General features: G+C 37.9%; 1 pseudogene across 1 annotated transcript; it reads left to right on the top strand.

Annotated features, from left to right (window-relative positions):
* The first annotated feature begins 6,706 nt into the window (after nt 1–6,706).
* LOC143888218 (protein BOBBER 1-like) lies at nt 6,707–19,095 on the top strand (annotated as a pseudogene). The gene is made up of 5 exons (XR_013254505.1): nt 6,707–7,214; nt 17,387–17,559; nt 17,780–17,828; nt 17,929–18,095; nt 18,497–19,095. The product of XR_013254505.1 is annotated as a protein BOBBER 1-like (transcript).
* The last annotated feature ends 273 nt before the right edge of the window (nt 19,096–19,368 follow it).

The raw sequence follows: 19,368 nt of genomic DNA, 5'->3' as shown, positions 1-19,368 counted from the left end.
CATGCTTGTAGATAATTTGCTCACAATTCCCATTCACATGAAGAGTTTTTCTAAGGGGGTCTGCCTAAATTTGAATAATTGACGTTTGCATGTCCTTATCAAGCAAACATAATCTTCGTTTAGTCTGACTGTTATTGGAAGCCACACAGTATGTATCAAGCCCCGACCCCAGTGTGTAAATATTGTCTAATTCTGATCTTCTACCTGCCCCGATTTTGTTCTCCAACCTCACTACCATACCCTTACCCCTACCTGGCAGGGATGCTGAAAATGCGTCCACATAGTTAAGGGAAAAGTCCACACATATATAGCCCAATAACTTTTTATCCTTTTCCGATGTGGGATCTCACAATATGACATGTCATTATCGTGCAACTTGTGGGTTGGGCTCAAGCAAAACCCGATTGGTTCAACCCTTAATAGGGTATGGTTGGATTAGCATTGGAGAAAGCCAGCCCGATCTAATTCCAGGTTGGGTTAGGGTTCTGCCTTGGGCAGCTCTACCTGACCCAAAACTGAACTCCTTCCCTAATGTTATCACGATTTTCAATAGCAAAATGATAAATGCGCCCCTTTTCATTACTTGGGACACCCGGCTAGAGTGTATCTATGACGGCAAAGGGGATGATGTACTTCACATTTAAGGAATGAAGTGACCTTATTGCCACGTACAATGCAGCTGGTGTCCCAAGCAATGAAAGGGGCACATTTATCATTTCCCTTTCCAAAATCCTATGTTCATGGTTTCTTTTACATACTTTTTACCTCTTTTTTTTGTTTTTTAATGGAATTAACCCGGCTTGATTTAGAAAGTCGGGATGCGTTGAGCTGACACTCCTTGAACTGGTTTGAGGTAATGCCATGAATTTCATCAACAGGAGTGAGCTTAAGAGAAGAGGAGAAATGTACCTTCCGTCGTAAGCTTTTTTATAAATTAATTCGATAATTTTGTTTTTTCTTCAATGACAAGTTTTCGGAATGGGATTTGCTAGCGGCCATGGCCGCTAGCAAATCCCTTTTGGAATAAACTGTGTTTAAACTTTGGACGTATTTTCGTTGTTCTTTTGTGGGATTGATTTCCACGCCACCATATTTTGATAAATGGTGGTTTCACAGTTTTATGATTGGATGTTAATAGCTTGAGTATTATAACAGGAATTGATCCGGGGGCTAGGATCATCTATAGAAATGATTTTTTGGGCACAACCCATGTACGTTGTGGCCCGTCACATGGACGGTTTGGATCATCCTATACTGTCGTCGTATAGTGCTTATTGAAAAATACGGACTACAAGGGCTTACACCGTATAAAAACTCATAATAATAACATCCAAAAACCTAGAGATTTTAAATGGCCTGTGAGCGTAGAGTGTAGTATCTTTTCAGAAGGTTTGGTGGAGCCCACTTCATCCATGTTGGGTCTGTAGCTCAATGGTTGACATGCAAAACCTTGAGGGGGCAGGCTCCATCCCAACTTGCCAATAAAAAAGGAGCCCACTTCATAGGATGATCCAAACCACTCATTTGTTGGTCCACGACATAAATAGGCCGCACCCCGAAATCATCTTCATATGTTAGTTGATCCTTCTTTCTGAAAAATAACGGACTTTATGCCCACACATGAATATACATTGAAAAATAATCATTATTACTATATATAAAGCGAGAATCTTAACAATTGGTTCCCTTCTTTTACTGAAATTCGCTTTCTTTCCTGTACGTGTTTAATTAACTTTACCAATACATCCTATTTTGGGAGGGCATTTTTGTCATGTTCGACATTAAATGCCCCTACAAAAACGTCCAAACAAACACCGCTACCTATTAATGATCATATAATAATAATATCATACGCCAGCTGTCTCCTCTTCCTGTCTCTTTGCCCGAAACTGTCATAATTTTTGAATTTTCTTTATACTTGTTCCCGTAATTGTCATATTTTATTACTCTTTCGGTATTTTTTTCATAATTTTGCTCCTTTGCCACCATTTTCCAGTAATTTTTCATTTAAAACTTAGTATCTGCATGATTATTATTTATTGCTATTATGTATTGTTAGCTACCTTTACACAACTCGTACTTCTGCCAATCTTTGCAAGCCACCTTTGCACAACTCGTACTTTTGCCAATCTTTGCAGCAAAGGATGGGCTACAAGCAGACAAGTAGACTAGCGAAGGTGGCCAGCAAATCTATATTAAAAAAAAAAAATCTTCAAAAAAACGTCAAAATTCCGATTGACCCGTGGGTGTGCGGGCCAGTTGCGGATCCAAGCCTAATGACCCATAAAATTCCCCCCGTGATTTTGACCCGGCCCGTTTGACCCGTTTCCCCATGATTTACAGGGAAATGATGTGATTATGAGAGTTTTTATATAGTGTAAGTCCTGATAGTGAGTATTTTTTTGGGAAATGTTATCAGCACTACTATATTTTGATGAGGGCGCTCCTCACTTTATTAAAAGTACGGTATGGAGCGCACCATAGGATGATCCAAACTATCCATTAGATGGACCACAGCCTAAATAGGTCGTGCCCCAAAAATCACTTCCATTGGTTGATCCTAACCCTCCAATCTGAATGTTAGAGGGTTGATCCGAACCCACTATAGATCGGAGGGTTAGGATCAAACTATGGAAATAATTTTTGGGCCACAACCTATTTAGGCTGTGGCCCATCTAATGGACGGTTTGGATCATCCTATGGTGCGGGCCATACCGTACTTTTAATAAAGTGAGGAGTGTGCTCATCAAAATACAGTAGTGCAGATAACATTTCCCATTTTTTTTTAAAAAGTACTGCATGACTTACATTGTAGGATGATCCAAACCGTCCATTTCATGGGCCACAATGTAAGTAGGTTGTGTGCCAAAATTCATTTCCATAGGATAAGTACAACCCTCCAACTAGTAAATGTTTCCTAAATATGTCGTTCTTCTATAGAATGCAGCGCTAGGATCATCGCATGGAAATGTGTTTTTTGGAAACACCCTATGTATGATGTCTCCCATCAATTGGACGATTTGGATCATCCTATGGTGTAAGTTATACAGTACCTTTTTTTTTTAATAGAGAGTGTAAGAAATATGTTTTTGGTTTGCAAGCTTTGTCACAAAATTCTTGTTAGAATATATATGGTGTAAGCCCATGTAGTGAAGTATTTTTTAATAAGCCAGGGGTCCCCGCAAAACCCCAACATACCTATCAAAAAATTAAAAATTGTACTGAATATTTTACGGTCTACACCATAGGATGATCCAAACCGTCCATTTAATGGTCCAAACCGTCCATTTCCGGGTGATTTTGACCCATTTCCCCATGATTTAGAGGGAAATGATGTGATTATGAGAGTTTTAAGTCCTGATAGTGAGTATTTTTTTTTAAAAAGTACTGTATGGCTTACATCATAGGCTGATCCAAACCGTCCATTTCATGGGCCACAATGTAAGTAGGTTGTCTGCCAAAATTCATTTCCATAGGATAATTACAACCCTCCAACCAATAAATGTTTCCTAAATATGCCGTTCCTCTATAGATTGCACGGCTAGGATCATCGCATGGAAATGTGTTTTTTGGAAACACCCTATGTATGATGTCTCCCATCAATTGGACGATTTGGATCATCCTATGGTGTAAGTTATACAGTACCTTTTTTTTTTAATAGAGAGTGTAAGAAATATGTTTTTGGTTTGCAAGCTTTGTCACAAAATTCTTGTTAGAATATATATGGTGTAAGCCCATGTAGTGAAGTATTTTTTAATAAGCCAGGGGTCCCCGCAAAACCCCAACATACCTATCAAAAAATTAAAAATTGTATTGAATATTTTACGGTCTACACCATAGGATGATCCAAACCGTCCATTTAATGGTCCAAACCGTCCATTTCCGGGTGATTTTGACCCATTTCCCCATGATTTAGAGGGAAATGATGTGATTATGAGAGTTTTAAGTCCTGATAGTGAGTATTTTTTTTTAAAAAGTATTGTATGGCTTACATCATAGGCTGATCCAAACCGTCCATTTCATGGGCCACAATGTAAGTAGGTTGTCTGCCAAAATTCATTTCCATAGGATAATTACAACCCTCCAACCAATAAATGTTTCCTAAATATGCCGTTCCTCTATAGATTGCACGGCTAGGATCATCGCATGGAAATGTGTTTTTTGGGAACACCCTATTTACGATGTGGCCCATCAATTGGACGGTTTGGATCATACTATGGTGTAAGTTGTACAGTATTGTTTTTTTTTAATAGGGAGTGTAAGAAATATGTTTTTGGTTTGCAAGCTTTGTCACAAAATTCTTGTTAGAATATATATGGTGTAAGCCCATGTAGTGAAGTATTTTTTAATAAGCCAGGGGTCCCCGCAAAACCCCAACATACCTATCAAAAAATTAAAAATTGTACTGAATATTTTACGGCCTACACCATAGGATGATCCAAACCGTCCATTTAATGGTCCAAACCGTCCATTTCCGGGTGATTTTGACCCATTTCCCCATGATTTAGAGGGAAATGATGTGATTATGAGAGTTTTAAGTCCTGATAGTGAGTATTTTTTTTTTTTTTTGAAAAGTACTGTATGGCTTACATCGTAGGATGATCCAAACCGCCCATTTCATGGGCCACAATGTAAGTAGGTTGTCTGCCAAAATTCATTTCCATAGGATAATTACAACCCTCCAACCAATAAATGTTTCCTAAATATGCCGTTCCTCTATAGATTGCACGGCTAGGATCATCGCATGGAAATATGTTTTTTGGGAACACCCTATTTACGATGTGGCCCATCAATTGGACGGTTTGGATCATACTATGGTGTAAGTTGTACAGTACTGTTTTTTTTAATAGGGAGTGTAAGAAATATGTTTTTGGTTTGCAAGCTTTGTCACAAAATTCTTGTTAGAATATATATGGTGTAAGCCCCTGTAATAAAGTATTTTTTAATAAGCCGGTTGGGGTCCCTTCAAAACCCCAACTTACCTATCAAAAAATATAAAATTGTACTGAATATTTTACGACCTACACCATATGATGATCCAAACCGTCCATTTAATGGGCCACAGTATAAATTGATTGGTCCCAAAAAATAATTTCCAGTTGATAATCCTTTGTTCACACACGTGCAATGCATGTGCGTTTTTACTAGTAGACTAAAAAAGTGTAAAACAGCCTGGTGTTCATCCTATGGAGATGATTCACTAGGTGCAGCCTATTTACATTGTGGCCCAACAATTGAGCGGTTTGGATCATCCTATTAAGCGAGCCCAATGTACTTTTATAAAATTTGGGACTTCACTCCCACACATCATATATATTGAAAAAGACTTTACATGGTGCGAGTAGGCCTGGCAAAATTGGCCGAACCGGGCCAAAACCAAACCGAAAATTCGGTTTCGGTTTGGGTAAATCAAACCGATTTAAATTTCGGTTCAGTAGAACCAAACCTATGTTCAGTTCGGTTTGAACCCTTGCCGAACCGAAACCGAACCAAAACACTAAAAGTATCGAAACATAGTGATGGAGGTGGCATTTGAAAATTGAAGGGGTGCCTATTTCATTCGGGTCTTCTCTACACAGACTACACACTTGTTAAGGTGAGCACATCATTTTACAGCTATAGCATGGGAGGCCTCACATTTTACATCTCATGTTTTCTATATGGTAGGGCCCAATATAAACCCATGCGAATGATGGGGCCCATCATTCTATACCCATCAGTGGGCTCACCATTTCCACCCAAACCCATGTTTTCATAAGGTGATTCCCATCCGCGCCAACCAAATCCATTAATAGGGTGGGCCCACCATTTTCACCTCATGTTTTGAATGGAAAGGGGCCAATTATTTTACACCCCGAGAGAAACCGAAAGAAACCGAAAACCGAATCGAAATTCTTGAATCAGTTCGGTTTGGTTCGGTTTGGCCATTCAGTAATTCGGTTCGGTTCGGTTTAGTTTTGGTTTGGAGTGTAGGATGGTTTGGTTTGGTTTGGGGGTCAAACCGAGCCGAAACTAAACTGTTGCCATCCCTGGGTGCGAGTGTGTAAAGTCCATTATTTTTCAAAAGGTTCAATGGGGCCCACTTCGTTGGATGATCCAAACTCTTCATTTGTTGGGCCACAACTCCAAACTCTTCATTTGTTGGGCCACAACACCTGTACCCTGAAAATCATTTCATTCGTTGATCCGAACCCTTCGATCTACAGATGGACTTCACATTATTGAAACCTCTACAGAACAAAGGGTTAGTATCATCCTATGAAGATTATTTACCGGGTGTTCTATTTTCGTTGTGACCCAACAAACGATCGAGTGGTTTGGATCATCCTATTAAGTGGGCCCACCGTACTTTTTGAACACAGCGTACGGACACATCATAGGATGATCCAAACCGTCCATGTGATGGAACACAGCGTAAATAGGTTGTTCCCCAAAAATCATTTCCATAGGATGATCCTAGCCCTCCAATCTATAGAGGTTTCCAAAATATGCAGTTCCTCTATAGATTGGAGGGTTGGGATCATCCTATGTAAAATAAGATGACATGGACGGCTTGGATCATCCTATAGTCTGGCCCGTACAATACTTTTTTTGAAAAATAAGGGGCTATAAGGTCTTACACCCTATAAAAATGGACCCACTGTACCTTATGAAAAATACTGAACCTTACGCCCACACATCATACGCATTCAAAAGTGCTGGAAAACTTAAAGTATACCTGACAGGAGAAACTTCCAGAGTGATTGAGGTGTTTCTTCCCCTGAACTTCTTCGGTTGTGGAGCTTGTTAGTTTCAAGTTTCAGCCCCCCCTCTCTTTCTCCGTGATATGGCAATAATCTCAGACCTCCAGGAAGAACAGCATCAAGAAGCTTCTGGAACATCCATCGGCCCTTACGAAGAAGTTCTGAAACCGATACTCGACAATCAAAACCCTACCGATTTCTTCAAAACCACGGTCGATTTTCTCCGTAGGAAATCGGACTTCTTTAAGGACGAAAACGTTGAAACAAAAATCTCAGCGGTGGTTTCAGCTGCGAAGGAGAAGGACTCCGAGGAGAGAAAGAAGAAAGCAGAGGAAAGGGGTTTGGAGGACGGAGGAAAGGCCGAAAAGCGATTAAAAGAGAGCGAGAAGGAGGACATTCCGATGGAGATCTCGCCGGAAAGTAAGCCGGAGAAAGGAACTAAAGAGGTGAATGGAAAGGAGAACGTGAGGAGTGAGTTTCTGTTTTTTCTTAATATGCGTTTTTTGTTTCTATTTCTCTGTTTTTGTTCTTCTTTGGTTGATTTTATTGATTTATTAGCAAAAGTATTCCCGCATTTAATTTTTTGGAGTTTGCGTGTGTAGGAGGAGCATATTGTAATGGAGATTGTGTGTTTTTTCTTGGACTTTGCTTGTGTAGGAGGAGCAGTTTATGGTTTTTGTGACTCTATTGATGGAGTTTTGTGATCTGTGAAAGTTGGAGTTTAAGAAAGAGCGAGATTTAGTAGGAACTGCATTCTAGTTGGTGTTTGTAGTTTTCTATTATTGGTAGATTTAAATTCTTTTCTGAAACTGAAAGTGCTATTCCTTATACTTGGAGATCTAATCCTTGCAATGGAAATTCTAAGTGTGTGGAAGCATGGTAATAAACGATGGAGAATGGATGTTCAATAAATTATGAATGAGGAAAATGAAACATACCATCTCAACTCAACTCAACTAAGCCTTTGTCCCAAACTAGTTGGGGTTGGCTAATGAATCCTTTTAGAAAATTTTCATGAAGAAGGTGAAAGGATCTGTCGGGCTCAAATTGACTAAGTCTAATCCTGACACTAGTTGGGTTCGTGTCTAAATGGATCATTTTCTTCCACTCTATCCTATCCAAGGTCATGTTCTCTGTTATGTTCCTAGCCCTCAAGCCTGTCCTCACTGTTTCTACCCAAGTTATTTTCGGTCTGCCCCTGTAGACACCCCATTTTGACCGTACCCTAAATCTTTCTTGTTTGAGTAAAACCCAACCAAATCAATCAACTAGGGTCTCAAACTTCACCCTAAGCTAGGTTAGGGCCCCACCAAGGTCCCTACAAAATTTCGTTGAAATCCGAAGACGTTTGCCTAGCAAACAGGCCGAGGTAAGTGTCGTAGTGCAAATGCAGATGGGGGTTGAATTTATCCTAAGAGGGGGGCGAATTTATCCTGGAAAAGGACGTGCATGACCGAATAGGCTATTATTCGGGCGTGCGCCCATCACTTTTTTCGCGCAAATCCGCGCGCCCAATCCACTTATAGTGTGAATATCATCCCCAAAAATCTCTATAAATATACCAAACCAAAGCTCATAATTTTTATTTTTATTTTCCCCCTTTTAGAGAGAGAGAGAGAGAGAGAGAGAGAGAGAGAAAATCTGAAACACTAACTCACCTTCATCTTCTCCTGGTGATTTCTCCGGCGATTTCACCAAAGTTCCGATCAACTTGTTTTCTTCCTTTGCAGACATCACTTTCAACATTTTCTTTCTTTGCTCAAGCTTGATCGATCCACTTTGCTTTCATTTTAAAAAAACCTCAGATCTGAGTTCTAAAGCTTTCAGATTCTAAGATTTTAAACTTCAATCTCTATTACCTACACCTTGTGATAATCATCATGCCTCTAAAGTCTTAGATTTAGAATTAGGTTATACAGATCTACTTATTGAAGGCTGAAGGCATCATATCAGTGAAATTTTTCAAAAAAAAAGATCCGATCATTTCTTGCTGGAGCTGAGATTTTCTGAGTGATTTACAAGGGCATCATATCAGGTATGATTTTCTTCAGAGATTTTTTATTTATTTTATTTTTCTCATTTTTAGTTTAAACAATACTTAAAAATCTCTTCAATGATCTCTGTATTTTCGTAGTTTTTTTGATGAAATTGTGTTTAAAGTAAAATTAGGTTTCAAATTGTTGAATGATTTTATATTTAAGTACGTGAGCTTGAGTTGTCCCTGTCTTGCTTGAGTGCTAGGAGCTAGTTTAATGTCTTTTGCTTAACATATGATGTATTAGTTATTGTGCTCTGAAAATTCTGGATTCAACTTAGAATCATATCGATTGTATTTTCTAAGAAAATGACGGTTGGATAATATAATGCATGTAAGCTTACCTGAAAGTATGATTCAAGCCTTAATAGGAGTTTGTGCTTACAAGGTAAGCAGAAGCTCTCATTGAAAATGAGATGAACTGGCGTGAACATATTTTTGTGAAATATGTTAGCTGGTAGTTTTTTTTTTTGGAATTGTAGATATGCAAATAATGTAAAAAAAAAAAAAAAAAGTCGTGGTGGCTAAAACATGGAGCAAATTTTGTGCCTGAGAGATTTTTCCATGGATTTTTTGCCAATGGTTCAAATGTATTTAATAGAAAGTTATTCTTACATTTAATCATCAACTGGATTTAGCAAGAATAGGGGGTTCTCACCTCAATTTATGAGATCCATGGCTACATGTTGAATTTCTCACGGTACATTTATTGTATTTCAAAAGCTTTTATGTGAGAGGTTTGAGTACATGTGATTTTGAATTCCATTGAAGCCGTTGATAGGACTTGAGATCTGGACCATTCAATTTTAGAAACATTGGCCAAAAAATTAGATTTGAGAGTTGGCTTTATTACTCATGATGGCCTTAGGCCTACTCTTGTTGAATTTCATTGGATTTTGAAACTTAAATTCTTGGTGGAAATGAGCAGGTGGCTGCATATACATGAATTTTGTATGCTAGATGTTTGATTAAAGTACTGGGAAAGCACTTTTTACTAGAGGTGTCAACTAGGAGCTGTTCAAGTTCTCTTCCACAATTAAGAATCAAAACTCAAGGTTTCCCCAGTTTTCAATTTGCTTTTGTAAGAGTGTTGGCACTATACATGTCCATGGTTGGGATTCTGTTATGGCATTGTTCCATTTAATTTTCAAGCAATCCTCATGTCCTGTGTTGGTATTAGTTTAACCATGTTCCAATGGTTGTGTAGGGTTATTTTGTATGTTGCTTCTTTGTGAGCAGACCATTAGAGTCTCCTTTGAATGTATAATAATTTCATAAGAATATTTTAACAGCAATAGAGAAAGAGGGGTGGAATAAAATGATAATAATTTGAAGCTCATTTGAATTTATTATTATTATTATTATTATTATTTATTTATTTGAATATTTGCAAGCTAGTTGATTTCATAGGTTGAATGTTAGGGAATCATTCCCTTTATAACATATATGAGTTCAAGTTGTAGGGATGTCTGCAAAAGATATACAGGTTCTGGCTATTTGTAATGTGGTTCAGAACATTAATTTTTAATTTCTGCAACTTTTGCTTGTAGAATGGTCTTGTTTATATACTATTACATGTTATGATAATTCATGCTGAGTTGGCCGTTATGTAACCTTGTCTGTTCTTGCTTAATGCCTAAGTGCATGAAGAAAAGTATTGTATAGGTTCATTTCATCTTGAGAATTTAGATTTCACTTTGGGCATACAGTTGTGAGTATATGTTAGCTTATCAGGTTTCAAAAAAAAAAAAAAAAAAAAAGTTCTTTATATCATTCACTTATGGGATCCTATTTGCACAACTATGTAAGGCATGAATCCAAGATTGTTTTCTTAAGTTACCTTTAGTTTCTGACTTACGTTAGTCTCAGAAATTTCAGTTTTACATCTGTTCAGTTTATGTGTTTAGTTCAAAGTAATGAAAATCCTTTCATATTTTATCATATTTTCAAAAAAGAAGAAGGGTAAGAACAATTTTCTTTTATGTATTATGTACATGTAAATATATGTAGAGCATCAACTTATACATTAATATGGTAATAGAATATGATAGAAACAAGGGAGAAGATCAAAATCTAAATTTTTAATTTCCAGTTTTTCAGAATAGAGTGCTGGAAATCTGAATTTTCATATTTTTAGGGTGCTTAAGCCTAGAATTATCCAGTTATGCAAACTAGAAAGTTGTAGGTTTTTTTTCATAGATAGGAATACATATAAATTTTGTTAAATTTGGATAAGAATTGAGTAAGTTATACTCATTTCAAGTTTCTATTGAAAAGTGGGTTCAAATGGGTGTTTTCTTGTTTTCCGGCCACATACAATTGGAATTGGCCGGAGATCCGAACATAAAAGTTTTAGGGAATGTTTTTAAAAATAATTTTTATGTTTCGTAAAACTTCTAATTCTAAGTGTATAAGGAGCTACACTTAATTTTTGTTTTTGATATGAGTGGAAGCCCACTTTTCGAGAAAATGATAATTTCGGGCTATTGCCAGTGAAAATTGGCTAAAGTGGTAAACTAAAAAGTTGTTATTATACTTGTAATAAACAACTTTCATGTTCACCATTTTTTAAAATTTGGAGTTCTTGAGTACGAAAGATTTAAATTAGATTTCAAGTTTTCAGTGTACAAATGCTATTTGTTTTATAACGTGCTTTGTCAAATGTCACCTGTGCTCATAAAGTGTTTTGCTTCCTTATAACCATTGTCACCTGGTGTTAACTTTAGTTATGATCTTGAATCCTTGATTGCATTATTTGATCCTATTATATACGAAAGGTTGTTTGTTTAATTAGTTGCTTTAGTTGTGTATTCCATGCTTTAGTAGTTTGGTTGGGTAGATTCTGGAAAGTCATCAATTAAATGCAAATGCCCTTTTCATTTGATATTGAATTAACAGTTAGTTGGGATGTCTTTAAAAGTCTTAATCAGTCATGGACGTTAGATGTTTTCTTTCTTGTTGAGCGTATTTGAAGTGTAAGAAACTCTAGTTATTCATATAATAATGAATCAATGATCATGTGTCATATAGGCTGAATAAGTTGTTCTATACATGAAGCATGATATTTTAATTGACACCCTGTCATTATCATATTTTAGAATAAAGTGATATGTTAATACTGTTATGGTAATAAAAGTATAAATTAGGTTGACATCCTTTATACTGTTCCATATTTTTGAATTTGTTGATCTGTAATGCCTTAAACTTCTCATTCAATGGCTTTTATTTCATATGATTTTAGGTTGTTAGTTGGTGTGTATCATTTGTCGGGCATCTCTCAATATCATCCTCTATTAGGGCGATGAAGGCGCTAGCCCAAGCCCATCATTAGGGGACTTGCTCAGTCCAAGTAACACTCCCCTCTTTTGTATAAAAGACTTGCCTAGTCTTTTAGATGTACATTCCTTAAACCTTAGGTCCCTCTCATTGCAAAGGCAATGAAAGAGTTATCTAGAGCCCGCCTTTTAGAAAGACAAGCTATGTCTAAATAAAAAAATCAAACCCTTTTAGGAGACAAGCTGTGTCTCGATAGAAAAGTCATCCATCTTTTGGAGACCAGGTTTTGTCTCTTTGGTCATAGTGTTCTCTGTGTTTAGGAGACTTGCCTAGTCTCACTAGCACCCTTCTTATCTCCTCTTCTTTTAGGAGACTAGCCTAGTCTCATTAGCACTCCCCTCTTAGGGTTGTGCACTAGGAGTCAGTCATTTCGTATTTGAGTCAGTCTTTAGCTAAAGAGTCCGTCCTTAGTTAGAGAGTCATTCTTTAGCCAGAGTCAGTCCTTCTTTCAGGAGTCTGTCCTATCATCATAGGGGTTAGGATTCTGTCCAACCTCTTATCAAGTCATGTGATTTTTTTATCCGCTCCTGCAAGGTATAAGCTGCTGTCAAACCCTTGCAGAGTCGTGATTCTGTCTCCCCCCCCCCCTCCGCAAAGCATAGGATGTTGTCCAACCTTTGCAGGATATCATGAATCTGTCATACCCTTATAATGATAGGATTATATCCTCTTGTGTCAAAAACATCAAAAACATATGAAAAACCAAAAATCTCAAAAATCTTGAGTCATATGAGAGTAGTTAGGATTTCTGTTCCGAACTACGTTGGCTTGATCCCTTTCCATAGGGTACGTAGTGCAGCTTGGGATCCACATCCCAAGTCCAGCCAAACTTTCAAAAATAAACATTTCAAATCTTCCAGAAATACAAAAATTCTTCAAAACCCTTTCAAAAAGATCTTCCCCTAGAGTTAAGAGTCTGTCCTAGATATTTGGGGTGTTTTAGAGTTAAAAGTCTGTCCTGATTTGTATTGATATGGTGTGTCCTGTCGTGTGAGTGTCCCTAGAGTTAGGAGGCCTCGAGTTGATCGGTTAGACATTTAGTCGAACCGATGGCCAGACTAGGAAGCATATAGTCAGCCCATGGTTTTCCTTAGGATGCACAGCCTAGTTACACATAGGATGTAGGGTTCACCTGCATTAGCTTAAGGCTAATCAACTTGCATTAGTTAGGGCATATAGAGAGTCCTAAAAATTACAATTCACTTGAATTTAAGCAATCGTACAAAAAGCTTTAAAAATCAGTCGAGTCTAGTGGAATCGAGTCTAGGATAGTGGTTCTAGATAGTTAGGCATCGTAGTTTAGAATAGGGCATCGAACTACGTTGACTCCGATTCTTCCCGAGGCCGGGATACGTAGAACAACTGGGATGGACGATCATCTTGGTCCGAGTCAAGTCCTGCATTAGAGTTTTAGGATTTGTCTTGTCCAGTCATGTATATAATTGATTTGTGTTGTATGTTTTGCTGTGTTTTCTTACTTTCATGTACAGACCCTATACCTTTAGCTGTAGCATGCATGTGTTTGCACACCAGAACTCAAACACCAATTAGGTATGACACTCATAACCTAGTTATTCTCAGGCGACACTAATTTCATTTATTTTGTGTGTGCTTATTATTCATCTCTGAGACATGCATGATTATATAGACTTCTTCTCGGAGATATTCGTTTCTATTTCACATTACTTTCGCTCAAAATTCTTCAAAGTCAATAATAAATGGCATAAGAGACCAGGTGTTTGTACTTGGGCGGACGAGGTGCTCTTTGGACCTTCCAAATTCGTAACCAGGCACGAACCTTCTTTTATATCTCTGGTTATCCATTGCAACAGAGCATAGTATGGGATCCTTGGCCCACTTCCTTGGATGACGACTCTTCTTTGTTTAAGGTACGCCTCGAATCTGGGCTAGTCCCCGAATCGAGAGGTATCTCCCTTTGTATCGCCACTCATGCTGTGAGAGGCACATTCTTTCGAGAGTTCCTTGGTAGAGCTCTCCATTCACGTGGATGATCCTGAGACTGTTCGTGGGGGCTCGTCCCCCGCCTCTCTCGGATCGGAGTCCACAGCCCCTACCTATTTTTATTCTATCAACTTGGCACGAGTCACTTCTTCTAACTAGAGCATCCAAAGGCCTACGTTGGATATGCCCAAACCGTCTTAAGCGGTGCTCTCTCATCTTCTTCTCAATTTGTGCTACCCCCACCTTTTTAGTTTTTACAGATGTCTTCATTTTTAATTTGATCTAACCTTGTGTGGCCGCACATCCATCTAAGCATTCGCATCTCCGCTACACTCATCTTATGCACATGCTGCTTCTTGGTGGCCCAACATTCTGAGCCGTACAACATGGCTAGCCTCACAACTGTCTTCTAAAACTTTCCCTGCAACTTGGTAGGTATTTTACGATGGGACAGAACTCCTGAAGCATGCTTCCACTTCAACCAACCTGCTCTTATTCTGTGGTTAACATCGTCTTCAATCTCTCCTTCCTTATGTTGGATTGAATAGACCATGGAAGTATAAAATAAGAGGTCTCCTCTTATCATGTACACAAGATTTGGCATCTTGTTTCATTTGGTTTCTAATCTATTGAAAAAAGCTATGACTGTAGCCCGTTATATATGTATTAAAATCCACTTAGCAATCAGGGATCTCAGATATACTATAATTGATGACTAGGGTGGACTGAAATCCACATAACAGGCAAACAGACTACTCACTACAAAAACAAGGATAGGAAGACAGATTTTCTGAATGCATCTTCCAAATGCCCAATCCTGGGATGCCTTGTGTCCCAAGAGATTTATAGGACAACAGGATAATGCAGGTACTCAATTTACCCTTTTCAGAGAAAACTTTAAAAAACTCTAAAAGAGAAGGAATAAACAATTTGTCCTGCTGCAAATGTTCCATTTCCTTCTCTTCCCTTATTTTCTTCTTCTGCGACGATGGAGGGAGGAGTTAGTTTGGATATGTGGTGTCTCTGGCAGCTAGTGTTGGAAAGATGACGGGGAAGTGAAAGCAAGAGGAACTACACAATTTGTGTGGTGTTCAATTCAATAAAAATGTTACATCACTTATATATCAATGCCATGTAAAACGACCAATGTACCTTTAGTTATGTCCAACAAAATCTCTTAAAGTCCCTTCTCTCTCTCTCTCTCTCTCTCTCTCTCTCTCTCTCTCTCTCTCTCTGAAGCTGACGTGTTCCTCAGAACATTTCAGCTTGTTAATCAAATATAACTGACGTTATGCAGTCAACCTTTAGTATGTCTGCTACTTAAATCTCAAGTGGAAATGTGTATCAGTGCCCAACCTATTTTTTTTTTTATTGAATGGTTCAGTACCCAACCTTTAGTATGTCTGTGCTACTTAAATCTCAAGTGGAAATGTTTATCAGTACCCAACCTTTAGTATGTCTGCTACTTAAATCTCAAGTGCAGTATCACCTCTCCATTTTCCATTTTCTCAGCAATGGCGTGAAAATTGATCCCAATATGCTTGGTTATGACATGAAACTTTGGGCTCTATGTGTTCAATCTGCATGAATTTGTTATGAACCCCAGGAAAGAGAGAAAGGAGAAGAGAAGCTAGAGGAGTACCCACCAGTTCGTAGGCTTTGAATGCATAAGATAATTAGTGAAAACTCTAATGCAAGTACTTATATATGACAACACAATAATAATTGCAAATTTTTCATTGATTAAATAAACACTATACTACCCATCTCTGTGTTATTTTTAACACCCATCAAGCTTAACCATTCCTGTGAATATATATATATGAGAAAATAAAGTATGTGCAGCTGCACAGATAAGCCTGTGCATGGCTCACAAACCATAGGGGGGCCACATTCTTTGGGGGATCCAAAGCATTCATTTGGAAGGCCCTTCCATGGATAGGGTGTGTACCAAAAATCAGCCTTATAGGATCATCCTAACCCTGCCATTAGTGGAGGGAAAAAATGGGCAGAACAGTGTCTATCCATTTTCCCCTCCACCTTTGATTGGGTTAGGATTATCCTATAGGGCTGATTTTTTGTACACACCCAATCCATGGAAGGACCTTCCAAATGAATGCTTTGGATCCCCCAAAAAATGTGGCCCCCCTATGGTTTGTGAGCCATGCCCATATAGCTTTTTTGTCAGATATATGTGATGATCACTCGTGATTCATTCGGTGAAGATGTCTATGCCTTGGTCTTTGCGTCTACGTCTTTGCTTGGGGTGGAGAGAGGAGCTATCTCGGTTATGACATGAAACATTGGGTTCTATGTGTTCAATCTGCATGAATTTGTTATGAACCCTGGGAAAGAGAGAAAGGAGAAGAGTAGATAGAGGAGAACCCACCAATTTGTAGGGTTTGAATGCATTAAGATAATAAGTGAAAACTCTAATGCAAGTACTTATATACAAGGTTTTAAATTTCGGTTTCGGGTAGAATTTCGGTCCTCACCGAAACCAAAATTTCAGCCAAAATTCGGTACAAGCGCTCGGAATGTTGATTTTTTGGGCCGATTCTGTAAAGAAATAAGAAATTAATATTTTATCAAAAATTTCGATGAAAATTTTCAGCAATTTCGGTTTCAGAAAGTTTCGGTTCGGTCCTGACCGAAATGGCCGAAATTTGAAACCATGCTTATATATGACAACACAATTGTAATTACAAATTTTCATTAATTACATAAACAGTATGCTACCCATCTCTGTGTTACTGTTGTAACTCATCATGCTTAACCATTCCTTTGAATACATATAGCTTATTTGTCAGATATATGTGATGATCACTCGTGGTCATTTGGTGAAGATGTCTGCACCTTGGTTTTTGCCTTGGGCGGAGAGAGGAGCTATCTCAGCATTTCCACTCTATCTGTCATAATGAAAATCAATATCCATGTGTTTCATTATGGCAAGAAACATCAGATTTTGTGATAGTTTTGTCGCACTTTGATTGTCATAAAATTTCGTGACCAACAGAACCCTCTATGAGCCTTTTTTTTTTTGAATAGTAGCCCTGTATGAGCCTTTATTAACATTTTCATGACATTCAAGTATCTTTGGAGCCTTTTTTTTTTGGGTTTTGATTAACCCTTCTCCAGTATAATCTTTCTTTAATTATAGGTTTGTTCATGCACTTCACTTTCTTATTTTTATTATCTCAACACAGTTATTTTTTGTTATCCATCTTTATCTTATTACTGTTAGGATCACCTCCTCTTATGATTTAATATATTTATTTGTTTATTTTATTTGCATTTGCCCTTTGAATAGACCCAAACTATGGAAACGGCCTGGACCTAGAGAAGTATTCGTGGACTCAAACTTTACAGGAAGCGACTGTAACTGTTCCAGTTCCTCCTTGAACTAAGTCAAGGTTTGTTACATGCGACATAAGGAAGAACCATTTGAAGGTTGGACTCAAGGGTCAGTCTCCTATTATAGATGTAAGTGTGCCCCAATTTTTATTTCATTGTTTTTTTGTAGGTTATTTTGGAACCACTCTCATTCCCTATGGAAAGTACTGGTTGGCTTGATGGTCTAAGACTAGTTTCATTTGTTGTCAATTAAATTTAATTTCCTAGCTTTCCTCACTTTAATCATTTCTTCTTCCCCTTGAGCCATTTGTTGCTCTATCACTCACCATGAATATTCGGATACTTTCAGGGGGAGCTTTTTCAGTCTGTCAAAGCAGATGATTGTTTTTGGAGCATAGGTAAGTAGGAGTCAATTTAGATACTTATCCAAGTGTTATTTTATCAGAATTTACGTATTAATAATTTTTTCTTCTAATAACCATAAAACACTTTCTGCAGAGGATGGGAAGGTTATCTCTATTCTTTTGACCAAACATAATCAAATGGAATGGTGGAAATGTTTGATTAAAGGTGACCCTGAAATCGATACTCAGAAAGTAGAACCTGAGAACAGCAAGTTATCTGACTTGGATCCTGAAACTCGGCAAACTGTGGAAAAAATGATGGTAATGTACTCAAGATCTGTATTTTCCTGTGTTGTTGGGCATGGATTACTGTGTGTTTCAGTATCACAAAATTCATCTCATTTGCTTTCTTTCCCTCTTTCATTAGTTTCTCTAGCATTGTTGTTTTGGAAGTAATCACTTAAATTATTTGCATATTTCAGTTTTTCTGTTTCACCATCCTTAACGTAGCATGCTATCTGAAATTGGGAAATTTGTTTCTGTATATTGCTTCTGATTTTTTGTAGTGACTCTGTCTTAGTTATGTTTTCTGTTTCTTTCAGCCATGTTCCCTCCTGTGGTTCAATGAGCATTTTGGTTTATAAGTTCAACCTTAGTCAAAATATAGATGAATGCCTTAATCTACATATGCTGAATACCATAAATTTTTATGATGCTTACAGTTTGATCAGCGGCAGAAATCCATGGGCCTCCCAACAAGTGACGAGAGGCAGAAGCAAGAGATTCTCAAGAAATTCATGGCCGAGGTCCTACTCTTCGCTGCCTTTCAAAAAAAAAATTCTTCGCTTCCTCACCATCTCACCTTTTCCTCTCTCTCCACATATATCTGATCTTTGATTTCATTTTCATGTTGGGTATATAATATAACCCATATATGTTCTAATATAAGCCCAATATGATAATGGACCGGTGTTGTGGGCCTATTAGGGCTAGAGCCCACTAACCTATTAAAACCCTAGTGTATCTAATATATATAGGGGTTGGAGGCAACAAACTTGGTATTCCAAATTAGATACCTTGGGTGTAATGCTTCAAGCAACCTCTTGCTTGACCTAATTACTCTAACAATCTTGAAGCATTACCCCCTCTAATGTCCCTGATTGGAAGAAAGTAAGATCACTCTTGCTCTCGTTTTTTGTTTTATATTGGCCATCGTTGTGAGTCGTTTGTGTAAAGGGATCCAACTCTGTGTAAACGGTCTTGAGGTTTTGATAGCCACTGGTCCTTCTTTGATTAGCTTTATATCTCCTTGATGGGCAGCAATAAAGAATTGAGAGACGTCTGCCTTTTTTCTTTTTTTTTATGTTCGTTGCACAAGATTGGGACAAGAATAGCAACAGTGGAAATTATGACCCTAGCCTCTTGGTTCTATCCTCGTCAAGACAGATTTGGGCACCGGTTTTGCAATCTTCACTAACCTCTCTTGGTTCTATTAATTCCGACCCTACCCTCTGTTGCAATTTGGGTTTGAGTCTCTCTCTCTGCAAACGATCTTGCAGATCCAAATTTCTGCAATATTAGTGGGGCTTCTCTC

This window comes from Tasmannia lanceolata, unplaced genomic scaffold, assembly GCF_043159265.1.
Source record: "Tasmannia lanceolata isolate RefF3 unplaced genomic scaffold, GAP_Taslan_0.1 ptg000012l, whole genome shotgun sequence".
NCBI classification, from domain to species: domain Eukaryota; kingdom Viridiplantae; phylum Streptophyta; class Magnoliopsida; order Canellales; family Winteraceae; genus Tasmannia; species Tasmannia lanceolata.
Note: the sequence above shows the minus strand (reverse complement) of the source record. Positions and strands in the feature narration are given on the sequence as shown.